The sequence below is a fragment of the Heptranchias perlo genome, chromosome 35 (assembly GCF_035084215.1).
Source record: "Heptranchias perlo isolate sHepPer1 chromosome 35, sHepPer1.hap1, whole genome shotgun sequence".
In the NCBI taxonomy this organism is placed as follows: Eukaryota; Metazoa; Chordata; class Chondrichthyes; order Hexanchiformes; family Hexanchidae; genus Heptranchias; species Heptranchias perlo.
The window spans coordinates 9,679,245-9,701,482 of NC_090359.1; the positions used below are offsets into that span (position 1 = coordinate 9,679,245).

General features: G+C 42.2%; 14 non-coding genes across 14 annotated transcripts; 7 read left to right on the forward strand and 7 right to left on the reverse strand.

Moving 5' to 3' along the window:
- The first annotated feature begins 133 nt into the window (after window positions 1-133).
- trnad-guc (transfer RNA aspartic acid (anticodon GUC)) lies at window positions 134-205 on the forward strand. Its single transcript has one exon. It is a non-coding gene; the product is annotated as a tRNA-Asp (tRNA).
- A 1,001-nt stretch (window positions 206-1,206) lies between these two features.
- Window positions 1,207-1,278, reverse strand: trnad-guc (transfer RNA aspartic acid (anticodon GUC)). The gene has a single exon. It is a non-coding gene; the product is annotated as a tRNA-Asp (tRNA).
- Window positions 1,279-3,331: 2,053 nt separating this feature from the next.
- trnad-guc (transfer RNA aspartic acid (anticodon GUC)) lies at window positions 3,332-3,403 on the reverse strand. The gene has a single exon. It is a non-coding gene; the product is annotated as a tRNA-Asp (tRNA).
- A 3,087-nt stretch (window positions 3,404-6,490) lies between these two features.
- On the forward strand, window positions 6,491-6,562 carry trnad-guc (transfer RNA aspartic acid (anticodon GUC)). Its single transcript has one exon. It is a non-coding gene; the product is annotated as a tRNA-Asp (tRNA).
- Window positions 6,563-8,594: 2,032 nt separating this feature from the next.
- On the forward strand, window positions 8,595-8,666 carry trnad-guc (transfer RNA aspartic acid (anticodon GUC)). The gene has a single exon. It is a non-coding gene; the product is annotated as a tRNA-Asp (tRNA).
- Window positions 8,667-9,689: 1,023 nt separating this feature from the next.
- On the reverse strand, window positions 9,690-9,761 carry trnad-guc (transfer RNA aspartic acid (anticodon GUC)). Its single transcript has one exon. It is a non-coding gene; the product is annotated as a tRNA-Asp (tRNA).
- Window positions 9,762-10,722: 961 nt separating this feature from the next.
- Window positions 10,723-10,794, forward strand: trnad-guc (transfer RNA aspartic acid (anticodon GUC)). Its single transcript has one exon. It is a non-coding gene; the product is annotated as a tRNA-Asp (tRNA).
- A 1,023-nt stretch (window positions 10,795-11,817) lies between these two features.
- trnad-guc (transfer RNA aspartic acid (anticodon GUC)) lies at window positions 11,818-11,889 on the reverse strand. Its single transcript has one exon. It is a non-coding gene; the product is annotated as a tRNA-Asp (tRNA).
- A 961-nt stretch (window positions 11,890-12,850) lies between these two features.
- trnad-guc (transfer RNA aspartic acid (anticodon GUC)) lies at window positions 12,851-12,922 on the forward strand. Its single transcript has one exon. It is a non-coding gene; the product is annotated as a tRNA-Asp (tRNA).
- Window positions 12,923-13,945: 1,023 nt separating this feature from the next.
- On the reverse strand, window positions 13,946-14,017 carry trnad-guc (transfer RNA aspartic acid (anticodon GUC)). The gene has a single exon. It is a non-coding gene; the product is annotated as a tRNA-Asp (tRNA).
- A 2,056-nt stretch (window positions 14,018-16,073) lies between these two features.
- trnad-guc (transfer RNA aspartic acid (anticodon GUC)) lies at window positions 16,074-16,145 on the reverse strand. The gene has a single exon. It is a non-coding gene; the product is annotated as a tRNA-Asp (tRNA).
- A 961-nt stretch (window positions 16,146-17,106) lies between these two features.
- Window positions 17,107-17,178, forward strand: trnad-guc (transfer RNA aspartic acid (anticodon GUC)). The gene has a single exon. It is a non-coding gene; the product is annotated as a tRNA-Asp (tRNA).
- Window positions 17,179-19,336: 2,158 nt separating this feature from the next.
- On the reverse strand, window positions 19,337-19,408 carry trnad-guc (transfer RNA aspartic acid (anticodon GUC)). Its single transcript has one exon. It is a non-coding gene; the product is annotated as a tRNA-Asp (tRNA).
- Window positions 19,409-20,369: 961 nt separating this feature from the next.
- On the forward strand, window positions 20,370-20,441 carry trnad-guc (transfer RNA aspartic acid (anticodon GUC)). Its single transcript has one exon. It is a non-coding gene; the product is annotated as a tRNA-Asp (tRNA).
- Window positions 20,442-22,238: the final 1,797 nt, after the last annotated feature.

The following is a 22,238-nucleotide window of genomic DNA, read 5'->3' on the forward strand; positions in this document are numbered from 1 at the left end:
AAGTGGTCGGTAATTTTTCTTTCAACAGTGGTTCGTGGAAAGTGAAACAAACTGTCATCAAATGAACAGTTCAAACAGATTCACTGAAAAGTGAAGCATCTTTGGTGAATATACGGTAAATGTCTGTACCAATTCCTCGTTAGTATAGTGGTGAGTATCCCCGCCTGTCACGCGGGAGACCGGGGTTCAATTCCCCGACGAGGAGGTTATTGCTGCTTTCGAAGCTTCACTTTCATTTATCTGAAATATTGGATGTTGAAAATACAATGAAAAACTGACTCGGCCTTTCCCACTTCTGCAATTTGATTTCACAGCGATTTTAAATATCTGCTCTCTGCCTCACGCTTCAGCTCGATGTGAGAACCACAATGATGGGCAAGAAATAAAACGCAGAATCGCGCTGTCACCAGCCCGAAACAGAGAGAGACAGGTCTCGGAACAGGCGCAGACATGAAAGATCTTACATACAGCAATGAAAAGGATGCACGTTTCAGTGAATCTATTTTAACGACTTCTTTGATGACAATTTGTTTAACTTTCCACATGCCACTGTTGAAAGAAGACTTACTTTCTATCTCTTTATTAGTCAAGGTCCAGAGAAAAATTATTTGGGGAGCAGGGAAAAAGTGACAGATAGAAAGAAAGAGAGAGACACTCAGAAACGCATATAACAAGTGAGACAGACATAGTCATATTCACACATACACAAACACACACATTCCTAGCTACATAAACACACCAATAACCTGAAAGTAACACAGGACTACTTGACAAACAGTGGAAGCAGCATGCTGTGGATAGAGCTTAGCGATCCCACAAACAACGGATCAGATCAAAGCTCTGCAGTCCTGCCACACCCATTTGTGAATGATGGTGGATAATTAAACAACTAACGGGAAGAGGCTCTATGAACATCCCCATCCTCAATGATGGTAAAGCCCAGCACGTGAGTGCAAAGTTTTAGAAACCGTCTTCAGCCAGAAGTGCCGAGTGGATGATCCATCTCGGCCTCCTCCCGAAATCCCCACCATCACAGAAGCCAGTCGAACATCGAGGTGAAGAGTGACGCTGAGAGCAGATTTTAAAACCGCTGGAAAATCAGTGAAATTAAATTGGGGAAAGTGGGAAACTCCGAGTCAGTTTTTCACTGTATATTCCGCATCCAATATTGGAGATAAAAGCTTTTGAAGGCGGCGAAAATGTAATCTCCTCGTCGGGGAATTGAACCCCGGTCTCCCGCGTGACAGGCGGGGATACTCACCACTATACTAACGAGGAGCTGCTACATTGACCGTGCACTCATCCCAGATGGCGTTAGACATGCTTCATGTATCAGTGCATTTCTTTTAACTGTTTATTTGATGATAGTTTGTTTCATTTTCCACGGGCCACTCTTGAAAGAACCTTTTACATTTCCTTCTCTTTGTTAGACAACGACAACTGACTCTGTCTTTCTTTCGTTCTTTCTTTCTCTCTTATCGTGGTGAGTTGCCCCGCCTTAGTCCGGGGTTTCATTCCCCGACGGGGAGGAAGCATTTATCAGACGCCAACTTTTAATTTTATGTCTTCGCCGAGCTTCTTCCTGAACAAAAACTGCAGAGCAACAAAACAGGTGATTGTCACTTTCAGAATATTATTGTACGGAGACTATTTGAGGACTGGATGCAGAGCAATTGTGATTTTTACTAACTGGTGATTAAGGTGACAGATTAGAAATTCATTCATTGGTTCAAATCTGACAGACTTCAGATCCCGTCATTCATCAACCTGTTTCATCTCTGCGTTTCAAAATTCAACAAGTTTCTTGTAGAATTAATAATTCTTAAGTGAATTAAAATTCCACAGCATTGAGTACCTCGAGTTTTATGCTCATTTTAATTGATCTGCAAGATTTCACGAAATCTACGACAGAAATAGAACAAAAATCAGCCAAATTATCCATATTCTGACTCTCAGTATTTCTGAGTCAATCCATGTGCATGTGTGTCTGTTTCTGTGTGTGTGTCTGTCTGTCTGTGTATGTGCCTCATATTTTCTATATTTTCCTGAGAAGATCTGTCTCTTTCTGTCTCACTCTCTCCCGCGTTACCCACATCATGATCCAACATGTGATGCAAAAGTGGTCGGTAATTTTTCTTTCAACAGTGGTTCGTGGAAAGTGAAACAAACTGTCATCAAATGAACAGTTCAAACAGATTCACTGAAAAGTGAAGCATCTTTGGTGAATATACGGTAAATGTCTGTACCAATTCCTCGTTAGTATAGTGGTGAGTATCCCCGCCTGTCACGCGGGAGACCGGGCTTCAATTCCCCGACGAGGAGGTTATTGCTGCTTTCGAAGCTTCACTTTCATTTATCTGAAATATTGGATGTTGAAAATACAATGAAAAACTGACTCGGCCTTTCCCACTTCTGCAATTTGATTTCACAGCGATTTTAAATATCTGCTCTCTGCCTCACGCTTCAGCTCGATGTGAGAACCACAATGATGGGCAAGAAATAAAACGCAGAATCGCGCTGTCACCAGCCCGAAACAGAGAGAGACAGGTCTCGGAACAGGCGCAGACATGAAAGATCTTACATACAGCAATGAAAAGGATGCACGTTTCAGTGAATCTATTTTAACGACTTCTTTGATGACAATTTGTTTAACTTTCCACATGCCACTGTTGAAAGAAGACTTACTTTCTATCTCTTTATTAGTCAAGGTCCAGAGAAAAATTATTTGGGGAGCAGGGAAAAAGTGACAGATAGAAAGAAAGAGAGAGACACTCAGAAACGCATATAACAAGTGAGACAGACATAGTCATATTCATACATACACAAACACACACATTCCTAGCTACATAAACACATACACACACCAATAACCTGAAAGTAACACAGGACTACTTGACAAACAGTGGAAGCAGCATGCTGTTGATAGAGCTGAGCGATCCCACAAACAACGGATCAGATCAAAGCTCTGCAGTCCTGCCACACCCATTTGTGAATGATGGTGGATAATTGAACAACGAACGGGAAGAGGCTCTATGAACATCCCCATCCGCAATGATGGTAAAGCCCAGCACGTGAGTGCAAAGTTTTAGAAACCGTCTTCAGCCAGAAGTGCCGAGTGGATGATCCATCTCGGCCTCCTCCCGAAATTCACACCATCACAGAAGCCAGTCGAACATCGAGGTGAAGAGTGACGCTGAGAGCAGATTTTAAAACCGCTGGAATATCAGTGAAATTAAATTGGGGAAAGTGGGAAACTCCGAGTCAGTTTTTCACTGGAAATTCTGCATCCAATATTGGAGATAAAAGCTTTTGAAGGCGGCGAAAGTTTAATCTCCTCGTCGGGGAATTGAACCCCGGACTCCCGCGTGACAGGCGGGGATACTCACCACTATACTAACGAGGAGCTGCTGCATTGACTGTGCACTCATCCCAGATGGTGTTCGACATGCTTCACGTATCAGTGCATTTCTTTTAACTATTTATTTGATGACAGTTTGTTTCATTTTCCACGGGCCACTCTTGAAAGAACCATTTACATTTCCATCTCTTTGTTAGACAACGACAACTGACTCTGTCTTTCTTTCGTTCTTTCTTTCTCTCTTATCGTGGTGAGTTGCCCCACCTTAGTCCGGGGTTTAATACCCCGACTGGGAGGTAGCAGTTTTCAGACGCTAACTTTTAATTTTATGTCTTCGCCGACCTTCTTCCCAAACAAAAACTACAGAGCAAAAAAACAGGTGATTGTCACTTTCAGAATATTATTGTACGGAGACTATTTGAGGACTGGATGCAGAGCAATTGTGATTTTTACTAACTGGTGGGTTCGGTGACAGATTCGAAATTCATTCATTTCCCCCGCGCAGGTTCAAATCTGACAGACTTCAGATCCCGTCATTCATCAACCTGTTTCATCTCTGCGTTTCAAAATTCAACAAGTTTCTTGTAGAATTAATAATTCTTAAGTGAATTAAAATTCCACAGCATTGAGGACCTCGAGTTTTATGCTCATTTTAATTGATCTGCAAGATTTCACGAAATCTACGACAGAAATGGAACAAAAATCAGCCAAATTATCCATATTCTGACTCTCAGTATTTCTGAGTCACTCCATGTGTATGTGTGTGTGTCTGTCTGTCTGTGTATGTGCCTCATATTTTCTATATTTTCCTGAGAAGATCTGTCTCACTCTCTCCCGCGTTACCCACATCATGATCCAACATGAGATGGAAAAGTGGTCGGTAATTCTTCTTTCAACAGTGGTCCGTGGAAAGTTAAACAAACTGTCAACAAATGAACGGTTCAAACAGATTCACTGAAACGTGAAGCATCTGTGGTGAATATACGGCAAATGTCTGCACGAATTCCTCGTTAGTAGAGTGGTGAGTATCCCCGCCTGTCACGCGGGAGACCGGGGTCCAATTCCCCGACGAGGAGGTTATTGCTGCTTTCGAAGCTTCACTTTCATTTATCTGCAATATTGGATGTTGAAAATACAATGAAAAACTGACTCGGCCTTTCCCACTTCCACAAATTGATTTCACAGCGATTTTAAAAATCTGCTCTCTGCCTCACGCTTCAGCTCGATGTGAGAACCACAATGATGGGCAAGAAATGAAACGCAGAATCGCGCTGTCACCAGAGAGAGACAGGTCTCGGAACAGGCGCAGACATGAAAGATCTCACATACAGCAATTAAAAGGATGCATGTTTCAGTGAATCTATTTTAACTACTTCTTTGATGACAATTTGATTAACTTTCCACATGCCACTGTTGAAAGAAGACTTACTTTCTATCTCTTTGTTAGTCAAGGTCCAGAGAAAAATTATTTGGGGAGCAGGTTAAAAGTGACAGATAGAAAGAAAGAGAGGGACACTCAGAAACGCATATAACAAGTGAGACAGACATAGTCATATTCACACATACACAAACACACACATTCCGAGCTACATAAACACTCGCACACAGACATATGCACACACCAATAACCTGAAAGTAACACAGGACTACTTGACAAACAGTGGAAGCAGCATGCTGTCGACAGAGCTAAACGATCCCACAAACAACGGATCAGATCAAAGCTCTGCAGTCCTGCCACACCCATTTGTGAATGATGGTGGATAATTAAACAACTAATGGGAAGAGGCTCTATGAACATCCCCATCCTCAATGATGGTAAAGCCCAGCGTGTGAGTGCAAAGTTTTAGAAACCGTCTTCAGCCAGAAGTGCCGAGTGGATGATCCATCTCGGCCTCCTCCCGAAATCCCCAACATCACAGAAACCAGTCGAACATCGAGGTGAAGAGTGAAGCTGAGAGCAGATTTTAAAACCGCTGGAATATCAGTGAAATTAAATCGGGGAAAGTGGGAAACTCCGAGTCAGTTTTACACTGTATATTCCGCATCGAATATTAGAGATAAATGAGAGAAAAAGCTTTAAAAGGCGGCAAAAGTTTCATCTCCCCGTCGGGGAATTGAATCCCGGTCTCCCGCGTGACAGGCGGGGATACTCACCACTATACTAACGAGGAACTGCTGCATTGACTGTGCACTCATCCCAGATGGTGTTAGACATGCTTCACGTATCAGTGCATTTCTTTTAACTATTTATTTGATGACAGTTTGTTTCATTTTCCACGGGCCACTCTTGAAAGAACCATTTACATTTCCATCTCTTTGTTAGACAACGACAACTGACTCTGTCTTTCTTTCGTTCTTTCTTTCTCTCTTATCGTGGTGAGTTGCCCCACCTTAGTCCGGGGTTTAATACCCCGACTGGGAGGTAGCAGTTTTCAGACGCTAACTTTTAATTTTATGTCTTCGCCGACCTTCTTCCGAAACAAAAACTACAGAGCAAAAAAACAGGTGATTGTCACTTTCAGAATATTATTGTACGGAGACTATTTGAGGACTGGATGCAGAGCAATTGTGATTTTTACTAACTGGTGGGTGAGGTGACAGATTCGAAATTCATTCATTTCCCCCGCGCAGGTTCAAATCTGACAGACTTCAGATCCCGTCATTCATCAACCTGTTTCATCTCTGCGTTTCAAAATTCAACAAGTTTCTTGTAGAATTAATAATTCTGAAGTGAATTAAAATTCCACAGCATTGAGGACCTCGAGTTTTATGCTCATTTTAATTGATCTGCAAGATTTCACGAAATCTACGACAGAAATGGAACAAAAATCAGCCAAATTATCCATATTCTGACTCTCAGTATTTCTGAGTCAATCCATGTGTATGTGTGTCTGTGTCTGTCTGTCTGTGTATGTGCCTCATATTTTCTATATTTTCCTGAGAAGATCTGTCTCACTCTCTCCCGCGTTACCCACATCATGATCCAACATGAGATGGAAAAGTGGTCGGTAATTCTTCTTTCAACAGTGGTCCGTGGAAAGTTAAACAAACTGTCATCAAATGAACAGTTCAAACAGATTCACTGAAACGTGAAGCATCTGTGGTGAATATACGGCAAATGTCTGCACGAATTCCTCGTTAGTATAGTGGTGAGTATCCCCGCCTGTCACGCGGGAGACCGGGGTTCAATTCCCCGACGAGGAGGTTATTGCTGCTTTCGAAGCTTCGCTTTCATGTTGAAAATACAATGAAAAACTGACTCGGCCTTTCCCACTTCCACAAATTGATTTCACAGCGATTTTAAAAATCTGCTCTCTGCCTCACGCTTCAGCTCGATGTGAGAACCACAATGATGGGCAAGAAATGAAACGCAGAATCGCGCTGTCACCAGAGAGAGACAGGTCTCGGAACAGGCGCAGACATTAAAGATCTCACATACAGCAATGAAAAGGATGCATGTTTCAGTGAATCTATTTTAACTACTTCTTTGATGACAATTTGATTAACTTTCCACATGCCACTGTTGAAAGAAGACTTACTTTCTATCTCTTTGTTAGTCAAGGTCCAGAGAAAAATTATTTGGGGAGCAGGTTAAAAGTGACAGATAGAAAGAAAGAGAGGGACACTCAGAAACGCATATAACAAGTGAGACAGACATAGTCATATTCACACATACACAAACACACACATTCCGAGCACAATAAACACTCGCGCACAGACATATACACACACCAATAACCTGAAAGTAACACAGGACTACTTGACAAACAGTGGAAGCAGCATGCTGTAGACAGAGCTAAACGATCCCACAAACAACGGATCAGATCAAAGCTCTGCAGTCCTGCCACACCCATTTGTGAATGATGGTGGATAATTAAACAACTAATGGGAAGAGGCTCTATGAACATCCCCATCCTCAATGATGGTAAAGCCCAGCGTGTGAGTGCAAAGTTTTAGAAACCGTCTTCAGCCAGAAGTGCCGAGTGGATGATCCATCTCGGCCTCCTCCCGAAATCCCCAACATCACAGAAACCAGTCGAACATCGAGGTGAAGAGTGAAGCTGAGAGCAGATTTTAAAACCGCTGGAATATCAGTGAAATTAAATCGGGGAAAGTGGGAAACTCCGAGTCAGTTTTACACTGTATATTCCGCATCGAATATTAGAGATAAATGAGAGAAAAAGCTTCAAAAGGCGGCAAAAGTTTAATCTCCCCGTCGGGGATTTGAACCCCGGTCTCCCACGTGACAGGCGGGGATACTCACCACTATACTAACGAGGAACTGCTGCGTTGACTGTGCACTCATCCCAGATGGTGTTAGACATGCTTCACGTATCAGTGCATTTCTTTTAACTATTTATTTGATGACAGTTTGTTTCATTTTCCACGGGCCACTCTTGAAAGAACCATTTACATTTCCATCTCTTTGTTAGACAACGACAACTGACTCTGTCTTTCTTTCGTTCTTTCTTTCTCTCTTATCGTGGTGAGTTGCCCCACCTTAGTCCGGGGTTTAATACCCCGACTGGGAGGTAGGAGTTTTCAGACGCTAACTTTTAATTTTATGTCTTCGCCGACCTTCTTCCTAAACAAAAACTACAGAGCAAAAAAACAGGTGATTGTCACTTTCAGAATATTATTGTACGGAGACTATTTGAGGACTGGATGCAGAGCAATTGTGATTTTTACTAACTGGTGGGTTAGGTGACAGATTCGAAATTCATTCATTTCCCCCGCGCAGGTTCAAATCTGACAGACTTCAGATCCCGTCATTCATCAACCTGTTTCATCTCTGCGTTTCAAAATTCAACAAGTTTCTTGTAGAATTAATAATTCTTAAGTGAATTAAAATTCCACAGCATTGAGTACCTCGAGTTTTATGCTCATTTTACTTGATCTGCAAGATTTCTCGAAATCTACGACAGAAATGGAACAAAAATCAGCCAAATTATCCATATTCTGACTCTCAGTATTTCTGAGTCAATCCATGTGTATGTGTGTCTGTGTGTCTGTGTATGTGCCTCATATTTTCTATATTTTCCTGAGAAGATCTGTCTCACTCTCTCCCGCGTTACCCACATCATGTTCCAACATGAGATGGAAAAGTGGTCGGTAATTCTTCTTTCAACAGTGGTCCATGGAAAGTTAAACAAACTGTCATCAAATGAACAGTTCAAACAGATTCACTGAAACGTGAAGCATCTGTGGTGAATATACGGCAAATGTCTGCACGAATTCCTCGTTAGTATAGTGGTGAGTATCCCCGCCTGTCACGCGGGAGACCGGGGTTCAATTCCCCGACGAGGAGGTTATTGCTGCTTTCGAAGCTTCACTTTCATTTATCTGCAATATTGGATGTTGAAAATACAATGAAAAACTGACTCGGCCTTTCCCACTTCCACAAATTGATTTCACAGCGATTTTAAAAATCTGCTCTCTGCCTCACGCTTCAGCTCGATGTGAGAACCACAATGATGGGCAAGAAATGAAACGCAGAATCGCGCTGTCACCAGAGAGAGACAGGTCTCGGAACAGGCGCAGACATGAAAGATCTCACATGCAGCAATTAAAAGGATGCATGTTTCAGTGAATCGATTTTAACTACTTCTTTGATGACAATTTGATTAACTTTCCACATGCCACTGTTTAAAGAAGACTTACTTTCTATCTCTTTGTTAGTCAAGGTCCAGAGAAAAATTATTTGGGGAGCAGGTTAAAAGTGACAGATAGAAAGAAAGAGAGGGACAATCAGAAACGCATATAACAAGTGAGACAGACATAGTCATATTCACACATACACAAACACACACATTCCGAGCTACATGAACACTCGCACACAGACATATACACACACCAATAACCTGAAAGTAACACAGGACTACTTGACAAACAGTGGAAGCAGCATGCTGTCGACAGAGCTAAACGATCCCACAAACAACGGATCAGATCAAAGCTCTGCAGTCCTGCCACACCCATTTGTGAATGATGGTGGATAATTAAACAACTAATGGGAAGAGGCTCTATGAACATCCCCATCCTCAATGATGGTAAAGCCCAGCGTGTGAGTGCAAAGTTTTAGAAACCGTCTTCAGCCAGAAGTGCCGAGTGGATGATCCATCTCGGCCTCCTCCCGAAATCCCCAACATCACAGAAACCAGTCGAACATCGAGGTGAAGAGTGAAGCTGAGAGCAGATTTTAAAACCGCTGGAATATCAGTGAAATTAAATCGGGGAAAGTGGGAAACTCCGAGTCAGTTTTACACTGTATATTCCGCATCGAATATTAGAGATAAATGAGAGAAAAAGCTTTAAAAGGCGGCAAAAGTTTAATCTCCCCGTCGGGGAATTGAACCCCGGTCTCCCGCGTGACAGGCGGGGATACTCACCACTATACTAACGAGGAACTGCTGCGTTGACTGTGCACTCATCCCAGATGGTGTTAGACATGCTTCACGTATCAGTGCATTTCTTTTAACTATTTATTTGATGACAGTTTGTTTCATTTTCCACGGGCCACTCTTGAAAGAACCATTTACATTTCCATCTCTTTGTTAGACAACGACAACTGACTCTGTCTTTCTTTCGTTCTTTCTTTCTCTCTTATCGTGGTGAGTTGCCCCACCTTAGTCCGGGGTTTAATACCCCGACTGGGAGGTAGCAGTTTTCAGACGCTAACTTTTAATTTTATGTCTTCGCCGACCTTCTTCCTAAACAAAAACTACAGAGCAAAAAAACAGGTGATTGTCACTTTCAGAATATTATTGTACGGAGACTATTTGAGGACTGGATGCAGAGCAATTGTGATTTTTACTAACTGGTGGGTTAGGTGACAGATTCGAAATTCATTCATTTCCCCCGCGCAGGTTCAAATCTGACAGACTTCAGATCCCGTCATTCATCAACCTGTTTCATCTCTGCGTTTCAAAATTCAACAAGTTTCTTGTAGAATTAATAATTCTTAAGTGAATTAAAATTCCACAGCATTGAGTACCTCGAGTTTTATGCTCATTTTAATTGATCTGCAAGATTTCACGAAATCTACGACAGAAATGGAACAAAAATCAGCCAAATTATCCACATTCTGACTCTCAGTATTTCTGAGTCAATCCATGTGTATGTGTGTCTGTGTCTGTCTGTCTGTGTATGTGCCTCATATTTTCTATATTTTCCTGAGAAGATCTGTCTCACTCTCTCCCGCGTTACCCACATCATGATCCAACATGAGATGGAAAAGTGGTCGGTAATTCTTCTTTCAACAGTGGTCCGTGGAAAGTTAAACAAACTGTCATCAAATGAACAGTTCAAACAGATTCACTGAAACATGAAGCATCTGTGGTGAATATACGGCAAATGTCTGCACGAATTCCTCGTTAGTATAGTGGTGAGTATCCCCGCCTGTCACGCGGGAGACCGGGGTTCAATTCCCCGACGAGGAGGTTATTGCTGCTTTCGAAGCTTCACTTTCATTTATCTGCAATATTGGATGTTGAAAATACAATGAAAAACTGACTCGGCCTTTCCCACTTCCACAAATTGATTTCACAGCGATTTTAAAAATCTGCTCTCTGCCTCACGCTTCAGCTCGATGTGAGAACCACAATGATGGGCAAGAAATGAAACGCAGAATCGCGCTGTCACCAGAGAGAGACAGGTCTCGGAACAGGCGCAGACATGAAAGATCTCACATACAGCAATTAAAAGGATGCATGTTTCAGTGAATCTATTTTAACTACTTCTTTGATGACAATTTGATTAACTTTCCACATGCCACTGTTGAAAGAAGACTTACTTTCTATCTCTTTGTTAGTCAAGGTCCAGAGAAAAATTATTTGGGGAGCAGGTTAAAAGTGACAGATAGAAAGAAAGAGAGGGACACTCAGAAACGCATATAACAAGTGAGACAGACATAGTCATATTCACACATACACAAACACACACATTCCGAGCTACATAAACACTCGCACACAGACATATGCACACACCAATAACCTGAAAGTAACACAGGACTACTTGACAAACAGTGGAAGCAGCATGCTGTCGACAGAGCTAAACGATCCCACAAACAACGGATCAGATCAAAGCTCTGCAGTCCTGCCACACCCATTTGTGAATGATGGTGGATAATTAAACAACTAATGGGAAGAGGCTCTATGAACATCCCCATCCTCAATGATGGTAAAGCCCAGCGTGTGAGTGCAAAGTTTTAGAAACCGTCTTCAGCCAGAAGTGCCGAGTGGATGATCCATCTCGGCCTCCTCCCGAAATCCCCAACATCACAGAAACCAGTCGAACATCGAGGTGAAGAGTGAAGCTGAGAGCAGATTTTAAAACCGCTGGAATATCAGTGAAATTAAATCGGGGAAAGTGGGAAACTCCGAGTCAGTTTTACACTGTATATTCCGCATCGAATATTAGAGATAAATGAGAGAAAAAGCTTTAAAAGGCGGCAAAAGTTTAATCTCCCCGTCGGGGAATTGAACCCCGGTCGCCCGCGTGACAGGCGGGGATACTCACCACTATACTAACGAGGAACTGCTGCGTTGACTGTGCACTCATCCCAGATGGTGTTAGACATGCTTCACGTATCAGTGCATTTCTTTTAACTATTTATTTGATGACAGTTTGTTTCATTTTCCACGGGCCACTCTTGAAAGAACCATTTACATTTCCATCTCTTTGTTAGACAACGACAACTGACTCTGTCTTTCTTTCGTTCTTTCTTTCTCTCTTATCGTGGTGAGTTGCCCCACCTTAGTCCGGGGTTTAATACCCCGACTGGGAGGTAGCAGTTTTCAGACGCTAACTTTTAATTTTATGTCTTCGCCGACCTTCTTCCTAAACAAAAACTACAGAGCAAAAAAACAGGTGATTGTCACTTTCAGAATATTATTGTACGGAGACTATTTGAGGACTGGATGCAGAGCAATTGTGATTTTTACTAACTGGTGGGTTAGGTGACAGATTCGAAATTCATTCATTTCCCCCGCGCAGGTTCAAATCTGACAGACTTCAGATCCCGTCATTCATCAACCTGTTTCATCTCTGCGTTTCAAAATTCAACAAGTTTCTTGTAGAATTAATAATTCTTAAGTGAATTAAAATTCCACAGCATTGAGTACCTCGAGTTTTATGCTCATTTTAATTGATCTGCAAGATTTCACGAAATCTACGACAGAAATGGAACAAAAATCAGCCAAATTATCCACATTCTGACTCTCAGTATTTCTGAGTCAATCCATGTGTATGTGTGTCTGTGTCTGTCTGTCTGTGTATGTGCCTCATATTTTCTATATTTTCCTGAGAAGATCTGTCTCACTCTCTCCCGCGTTACCCACATCATGATCCAACATGAGATGGAAAAGTGGTCGGTAATTCTTCTTTCAACAGTGGTCCGTGGAAAGTTAAACAAACTGTCATCAAATGAACAGTTCAAACAGATTCACTGAAACGTGAAGCATCTGTGGTGAATATACGGCAAATGTCTGCACGAATTCCTCGTTAGTATAGTGGTGAGTATCCCCGCCTGTCACGCGGGAGACCGGGGTTCAATTCCCCGACGAGGAGGTTATTGCTGCTTTCGAAGCTTCACTTTCATTTATCTGCAATATTGCATGTTGAAAATACAATGAAAAACTGACTCGGCCTTTCCCACTTCCACAAATTGATTTCACAGCGATTTTAAAAATCTGCTCTCTGCCTCACGCTTCAGCTCGATGTGAGAACCACAATGATGGGCAAGAAATGAAACGCAGAATCGCGCTGTCACCAGAGAGAGACAGGTCTCGGAACAGGCGCAGACATGAAAGATCTCACATACAGCAATTAAAAGGATGCATGTTTCAGTGAATCTATTTTAACTACTTCTTTGATGACAATTTGATTAACTTTCCACATGCCACTGTTGAAAGAAGACTTACTTTCTATCTCTTTGTTAGTCAAGGTCCAGAGAAAAATTATTTGGGGAGCAGGTTAAAAGTGACAGATAGAAAGAAAGAGAGGGACACTCAGAAACGCATATAACAAGTGAGACAGACATAGTCATATTCACACATACACAAACACACACATTCCGAGCTACATAAACACTCGCACACAGACATATGCACACACCAATAACCTGAAAGTAACACAGGACTACTTGACAAACAGTGGAAGCAGCATGCTGTCGACAGAGCTAAACGATCCCACAAACAACGGATCAGATCAAAGCTCTGCAGTCCTGCCACACCCATTTGTGAATGATGGTGGATAATTAAACAACTAATGGGAAGAGGCTCTATGAACATCCCCATCCTCAATGATGGTAAAGCCCAGCGTGTGAGTGCAAAGTTTTAGAAACCGTCTTCAGCCAGAAGTGCCGAGTGGATGATCCATCTCGGCCTCCTCCCGAAATCCCCAACATCACAGAAACCAGTCGAACATCGAGGTGAAGAGTGAAGCTGAGAGCAGATTTTAAAACCGCTGGAATATCAGTGAAATTAAATCGGGGAAAGTGGGAAACTCCGAGTCAGTTTTACACTGTATATTCCGCATCGAATATTAGAGATAAATGAGAGAAAAAGCTTTAAAAGGCGGCAAAAGTTTAATCTCCCCGTCGGGGAATTGAACCCCGGTCTCCCGCGTGACAGGCGGGGATACTCACCACTATACTAACGAGGAACTGCTGCGTTGACTGTGCACTCATCCCAGATGGTGTTAGACATGCTTCACGTATCAGTGCATTTCTTTTAACTATTCATTTGATGACAGTTTGTTTCATTTTCCACGGGCCACTCTTGAAAGAACCATTTACATTTCCATCTCTTTGTTAGACAACGACAACTGACTCTGTCTTTCTTTCGTTCTTTCTTTCTCTCTTATCGTGGTGAGTTGCCCCACCTTAGTCCGGGGTTTAATACCCCGACTGGGAGGTAGCAGTTTTCAGACGCTAACTTTTAATTTTATGTCTTCGCCGACCTTCTTCCTAAACAAAAACTACAGAGCAAAAAAACAGGTGATTGTCACTTTCAGAATATTATTGTACGGAGACTATTTGAGGACTGGATGCAGAGCAATTGTGATTTTTACTAACTGGTGGGTTAGGTGACAGATTCGAAATTCATTCATTTCCCCCGCGCAGGTTCAAATCTGACAGACTTCAGATCCCGTCATTCATCAACCTGTTTCATCTCTGCGTTTCAAAATTCAACAAGTTTCTTGTAGAATTAATAATTCTTAAGTGAATTAAAATTCCACAGCATTGAGTACCTCGAGTTTTATGCTCATTTTAATTGATCTGCAAGATTTCACGAAATCTACGACAGAAATGGAACAAAAATCAGCCAAATTATCCATATTCTGACTCTCAGTATTTCTGAGTCAATCCATGTGTATGTGTGTCTGTGTCTGTCTGTCTGTGTATGTGCCTCATATTTTCTATATTTTCCTGAGAAGATCTGTCTCACTCTCTCCCGCGTTACCCACATCATGATGCAACATGAGATGGAAAAGTGGTCGGTAATTCTTCTTTCAACAGTGGTCCGTGGAAAGTTAAACAAACTGTCATCAAATGAACAGTTCAAACAGATTCACTGAAACGTGAAGCATCTGTGGTGAATATACGGCAAATGTCTGCACGAATTCCTCGTTAGTATAGTGGTGCGTATCCCCGCCTGTCACGCGGGAGACCGGGGTTCAATTCCCCGACGAGGAGGTTATTGCTGCTTTCGAAGATTCACTTTCATTTATCTGCAATATTGGATGTTGAAAATACAATGAAAAACTGACTCGGCCTTTCCCGCTTCCACAAATTGATTTCACAGCGATTTTAAAAATCTGCTCTCTGCCTCACGCTTCAGCTCGATGTGAGAACCACAATGATGGGCAAGAAATGAAACGCAGAATCGCGCTGTCACCAGAGAGAGACAGGTCTCGGAACAGGCGCAGACATGAAAGATCTCACATGCAGCAATTAAAAGGATGCATGTTTCAGTGAATCTATTTTAACTACTTCTTTGATGACAATTTGTTTAACTTTCCACATGCCACTGCTGAAAGAAGACTTACTTTCTATCTCTTTGTTCGTCAAGGTCCAGAGAAAAATTATTTGGGGAGCAGGTTAAAAGTGACAGATAGAAAGAAAGAGAGGGACACTCAGAAACGCATATAACAAGTGAGACAGACATAGTCATATTCACACATACACAAACACACACATTCCGAGCTACATAAACACTCGCACACAGACATATACACACACCAATAACCTGAAAGTAACACAGGACTACTTGACAAACAGTGGAAGCAGCATGCTGTAGACAGAGCTAAACGATCCCACAAACAACGGATCAGATCAAAGCTCTGCAGTCCTGCCACACCCATTTGTGAATGATGGTGGATAATTAAACAACTAATGGGAAGAGGCTCTATGAACATCCCCATCCTCAATGATGGTAAAGCCCAGCGTGTGAGTGCAAAGTTTTAGAAACCGTCTTCAGCCAGAAGTGCCGAGTGGATGATCCATCTCGGCCTCCTCCCGAAATCCCCAACATCACAGAAACCAGTCGAACATCGAGGTGAAGAGTGAAGCTGAGAGCAGATTTTAAAACCGCTGGAATATCAGTGAAATTAAATCGGGGAAAGTGGGAAACTCCGAGTCAGTTTTACACTGTATATTCCGCATCGAATATTAGAGATAAATGAGAGAAAAAGCTTTAAAAGGCGGCAAAAGTTTAATCTCCCCGTCGGGGAATTGAACCCCGGTCTCCCGCGTGACAGGCGGGGATACTCACCACTATACTAACGAGGAACTGCTGCGTTGACTGTGCACTCATCCCAGATGGTGTTAGACATGCTTCACGTATCAGTGCATTTCTTTTAACTATTTATTTGATGACAGTTTGTTTCATTTTCCACGGGCCACTCTTGAAAGAACCATTTACATTTCCATCTCTTTGTTAGACAACGACAACTGACTCTGTCTTTCTTTCGTTCTTTCTTTCTCTCTTATCGTGGTGAGTTGCCCCACCTTAGTCCGGGGTTTAATACCCCGACTGGGAGGTTGCAGTTTTCAGACGCTAACTTTTAATTTTATGTCTTCGCCGACCTTCTTCCTAAACAAAAACTACAGAGCAAAAAAACAGGTGATTGTCACTTTCAGAATATTATTGTACGGAGACTATTTGAGGACTGGATGCAGAGCAATTGTGATTTTTACTAACTGGTGGGTTAGGTGACAGATTCGAAATTCATTCATTTCCCCCGCGCAGGTTCAAATCTGACAGACTTCAGATCCCGTCATTCATCAACCTGTTTCATCTCTGCGTTTCAAAATTCAACAAGTTTCTTGTAGAATTAATAATTCTTAAGTGAATTAAAATTCCACAGCATTGAGGACCTCGAGTTTTATGCTCATTTTAATTGATCTGCAAGATTTCACGAAATCTACGACAGAAATGGAACAAAAATCAGCCAAATTATCCATATTCTGACTCTCAGTATTTCTGAGTCAATCCATGTGTATGTGTGTCTGTGTCTGTCTGTCTGTGTATGTGCCTCATATTTTCTATATTTTCCTGAGAAGATCTGTCTCACTCTCTCCGGCGTTACCCACATCATGATCCAACATGAGATGGAAAAGTGGTCGGTAATTCTTCTTTCAACAGTGGTCCGTGGAAAGTTAAACAAACTGTCATCAAATGAACAGTTCAAACAGATTCACTGAAACGTGAAGCATCTGTGGTGAATATACGGCAAATGTCTGCACGAATTCCTCGTTAGTATAGTGGTGAGTATCCCCGCCTGTCACGCGGGAGACCGGGGTTCAATTCCCCGACGAGGAGGTTATTGCTGCTTTCGAAGCTTCACTTTCATTTATCTGCAATATTGGATGTTGAAAATACAATGAAAAACTGACTCGGCCTTTCCCACTTCCACAAATTGATTTCACAGCGGTTTTAAAAATCTGCTCTCTGCCTCACGCTTTTTGCTCGATGTGAGAACCACAATGATGGGCAAGAAATGAAACGCAGAATCGCGCTGTCACCAGAGAGAGACAGGTCTCGGAACAGGCGCAGACATGAAAGATCTCACATGCAGCAATTAAAAGGATGCATGTTTCAGTGAATCTATTTTAACTACTTCTTTGATGACAATTTGTTTAACTTTCCACATGCCACTGCTGAAAGAAGACTTACTTTCTATCTCTTTGTTCGTCAAGGTCCAGAGAAAAATTATTTGGGGAGCAGGTTAAAAGTGACAGATAGAAAGAAAGAGAGGGACACTCAGAAACGCATATAACAAGTGAGACAGACATAGTCATATTCACACATACACAAACACACACATTCCGAGCTACATAAACACTCGCACACAGACATATACACACACCAATAACCTGAAAGTAACACAGGACTACTTGACAAACAGTGGAAGCAGCATGCTGTAGACAGAGCTAAACGATCCCACAAACAACGGATCAGATCAAAGCTCTGCAGTCCTGCCACACCCATTTGTGAATGATGGTGGATAATTAAACAACTAATGGGAAGAGGCTCTATGAACATCCCCATCCTCAATGATGGTAAAGCCCAGCGTGTGAGTGCAAAGTTTTAGAAACCGTCTTCAGCCAGAAGTGCCGAGTGGATGATCCATCTCGGCCTCCTCCCGAAATCCCCAACATCACAGAAACCAGTCGAACATCGAGGTGAAGAGTGAAGCTGAGAGCAGATTTTAAAACCGCTGGAATATCAGTGAAATTAAATCGGGGAAAGTGGGAAACTCCGAGTCAGTTTTACACTGTATATTCCGCATCGAATATTAGAGATAAATGAGAGAAAAAGCTTTAAAAGGCGGCAAAAGTCTAATCTCCCCGTCGAGGAATTGAACCCCGGTCTCCCGCGTGACAGGCGGGGATACTCACCACTATACTAACGAAGAACTGCTGCCTTGACTGTGCACTCATCCCAGATGGTGTTAGACATGCTTCACGTATCAGTGCATTTCTTTTAACTATTTATTTGATGACAGTTTGTTTCATTTTCCACGGGCCACTCTTGAAAGAACCATTTACATTTCCATCTCTTTGTTAGACAACGACAACTGACTCTGTCTCACGCTTCAGCTCGATGTGAGAACCACAATGATGGGCAAGAAATGAAACGCAGAATCGCGCTGTCACCAGAGAGAGACAGGTCTCGGAACAGGCGCAGACATGAAAGATCTCACATACAGCAATTAAAAGGATGCATGTTTCAGTGAATCTATTTTAACTACTTCTTTGATGACAATTTGATTAACTTTCCACATGCCACTGTTGAAAGAAGACTTACTTTCTATCTCTTTGTTAGTCAAGGTCCAGAGAAAAATTATTTGGGGAGCAGGTTAAAAGTGACAGATAGAAAGAAAGAGAGGGACACTCAGAAACGCATATAACAAGTGAGACAGACATAGTCATATTCACACATACACAAACACACACATTCCGAGCTACATAAACACTCGCACACAGACATATGCACACACCAATAACCTGAAAGTAACACAGGACTACTTGACAAACAGTGGAAGCAGCATGCTGTAGACAGAGCTAAACGATCCCACAAACAACGGATCAGATCAAAGCTCTGCAGTCCTGCCACACCCATTTGTGAATGATGGTGGATAATTAAACAACTAATGGGAAGAGGCTCTATGAACATCCCCATCCTCAATGATGGTAAAGCCCAGCGTGTGAGTGCAAAGTTTTAGAAACCGTCTTCAGCCAGAAGTGCCGAGTGGATGATCCATCTCGGCCTCCTCCCGAAATCCCCAACATCACAGAAACCAGTCGAACATCGAGGTGAAGAGTGAAGCTGAGAGCAGATTTTAAAACCGCTGGAATATCAGTGAAATTAAATCGGGGAAAGTGGGAAACTCCGAGTCAGTTTTACACTGTATATTCCGCATCGAATATTAGAGATAAATGAGAGAAAATGCTTTAAAAGGCGGCAAAAGTTTAATCTCCCCGTCGGGGAATTGAACCCCGGTCTCCCGCGTGACAGGCGGGGATACTCACCACTATACTAACGAGGAACTGCTGCGTTGACTGTGCACTCATCCCAGATGGTGTTAGACATGCTTCACGTATCAGTGCATTTCTTTCAACTATTTATTTGATGACAGTTTGTTTCATTTTCCACGGGCCACTCTTGAAAGAACCATTTACATTTCCATCTCTTTGTTAGACAACGACAACTGACTCTGTCTTTCTTTCGTTCTTTCTTTCTCTCTTATCGTGGTGAGTTGCCCCACCTTAGTCCGGGGTTTAATACCCCGACTGGGAGGTTGCAGTTTTCAGACGCTAACTTTTAATTTTATGTCTTCGCCGACCTTCTTCCTGAACAAAAACTACAGAGCAAAAAAACAGGTGATTGTCACTTTCAGAATATTATTGTACGGAGACTATTTGAGGACTGGATGCAGAGCAATTGTGATTTTTACTAACTGGTGGGTTAGGTGACAGATTCGAAATTCATTCATTTCCCCCGCGCAGGTTCAAATCTGACAGACTTCAGATCCCGTCATTCATCAACCTGTTTCATCTCTGCGTTTCAAAATTCAACAAGTTTCTTGTAGAATTAATAATTCTTAAGTGAATTAAAATTCCACAGCATTGAGTACCTCGAGTTTTATGCTCATTTTAATTGATCTGCAAGATTTCACGAAATCTACGACAGAAATGGAACAAAAATCAGCCAAATTATCCATATTCTGACTCTCAGTATTTCTGAGTCAATCCATGTGTATGTGTGTCTGTGTCTGTCTGTCTGTGTATGTGCCTCATATTTTCTATATTTTCCTGAGAAGATCTGTCTCACTCTCTCCCGCGTTACCCACATCATGATGCAACATGAGATGGAAAAGTGGTCGGTAATTCTTCTTTCAACAGTGGTCCGTGGAAAGTTAAACAAACTGTCATCAAATGAACAGTTCAAACAGATTCACTGAAACGTGAAGCATCTGTGGTGAATATACGGCAAATGTCTGCACGAATTCCTCGTTAGTATAGTGGTGAGTATCCCCGCCTGTCACGCGGGAGACCGGGGTTCAATTCCCCGACGAGGAGGTTATTGCTGCTTTCGAAGATTCACTTTCATTTATCTGCAATATTGGATGTTGAAAATACAATGAAAAACTGACTCGGCCTTTCCCGCTTCCACAAATTGATTTCACAGCGATTTTAAAAATCTGCTCTCTGCCTCACGCTTCAGCTCGATGTGAGAACCACAATGATGGGCAAGAAATGAAACGCAGAATCGCGCTGTCACCAGAGAGAGACAGGTCTCGGAACAGGCGCAGACATGAAAGATCTCACATGCAGCAATTAAAAGGATGCATGTTTCAGTGAATCTATTTTAACTACTTCTTTGATGACAATTTGTTTAACTTTCCACATGCCACTGCTGAAAGAAGACTTACTTTCTATCTCTTTGTTCGTCAAGGTCCAGAGAAAAATTATTTGGGGAGCAGGTTAAAAGTGACAGATAGAAAGAAAGAGAGGGACACTCAGAAACGCATATAACAAGTGAGACAGACATAGTCATATTCACACATACACAAACACACACATTCCGAGCTACATAAACACTCGCACACAGACATATACACACACCAATAACCTGAAAGTAACACAGGACTACTTGACAAACAGTGGAAGCAGCATGCTGTAGACAGAGCTAAACGATCCCACAAACAACGGATCAGATCAAAGCTCTGCAGTCCTGCCACACCCATTTGTGAATGATGGTGGATAATTAAACAACTAATGGGAAGAGGCTCTATGAACATCCCCATCCTCAATGATGGTAAAGCCCAGCGTGTGAGTGCAAAGTTTTAGAAACCGTCTTCAGCCAGAAGTGCCGAGTGGATGATCCATCTCGGCCTCCTCCCGAAATCCCCAACATCACAGAAACCAGTCGAACATCGAGGTGAAGAGTGAAGCTGAGAGCAGATTTTAAAACCGCTGGAATATCAGTGAAATTAAATCGGGGAAAGTGGGAAACTCCGAGTCAGTTTTACACTGTATATTCCGCATCGAATATTAGAGATAAATGAGAGAAAAAGCTTTAAAAGGCGGCAAAAGTCTAATCTCCCCGTCGAGGAATTGAACCCCGGTCTCCCGCGTGACAGGCGGGGATACTCACCACTATACTAACGAAGAACTGCTGCCTTGACTGTGCACTCATCCCAGATGGTGTTAGACATGCTTCACGTATCAGTGCATTTCTTTTAACTATTTATTTGATGACAGTTTGTTTCATTTTCCACGGGCCACTCTTGAAAGAACCATTTACATTTCCATCTCTTTGTTAGACAACGACAACTGACTCTGTCTCACGCTTCAGCTCGATGTGAGAACCACAATGATGGGCAAGAAATGAAACGCAGAATCGCGCTGTCACCAGAGAGAGACAGGTCTCGGAACAGGCGCAGACATGAAAGATCTCACATACAGCAATTAAAAGGATGCATGTTTCAGTGAATCTATTTTAACTACTTCTTTGATGACAATTTGATTAACTTTCCACATGCCACTGTTGAAAGAAGACTTACTTTCTATCTCTTTGTTAGTCAAGGTCCAGAGAAAAATTATTTGGGGAGCAGGTTAAAAGTGACAGATAGAAAGAAAGAGAGGGACACTCAGAAACGCATATAACAAGTGAGACAGACATAGTCATATTCACACATACACAAACACACACATTCCGAGCTACATAAACACTCGCACACAGACATATGCACACACCAATAACCTGAAAGTAACACAGGACTACTTGACAAACAGTGGAAGCAGCATGCTGTAGACAGAGCTAAACGATCCCACAAACAACGGATCAGATCAAAGCTCTGCAGTCCTGCCACA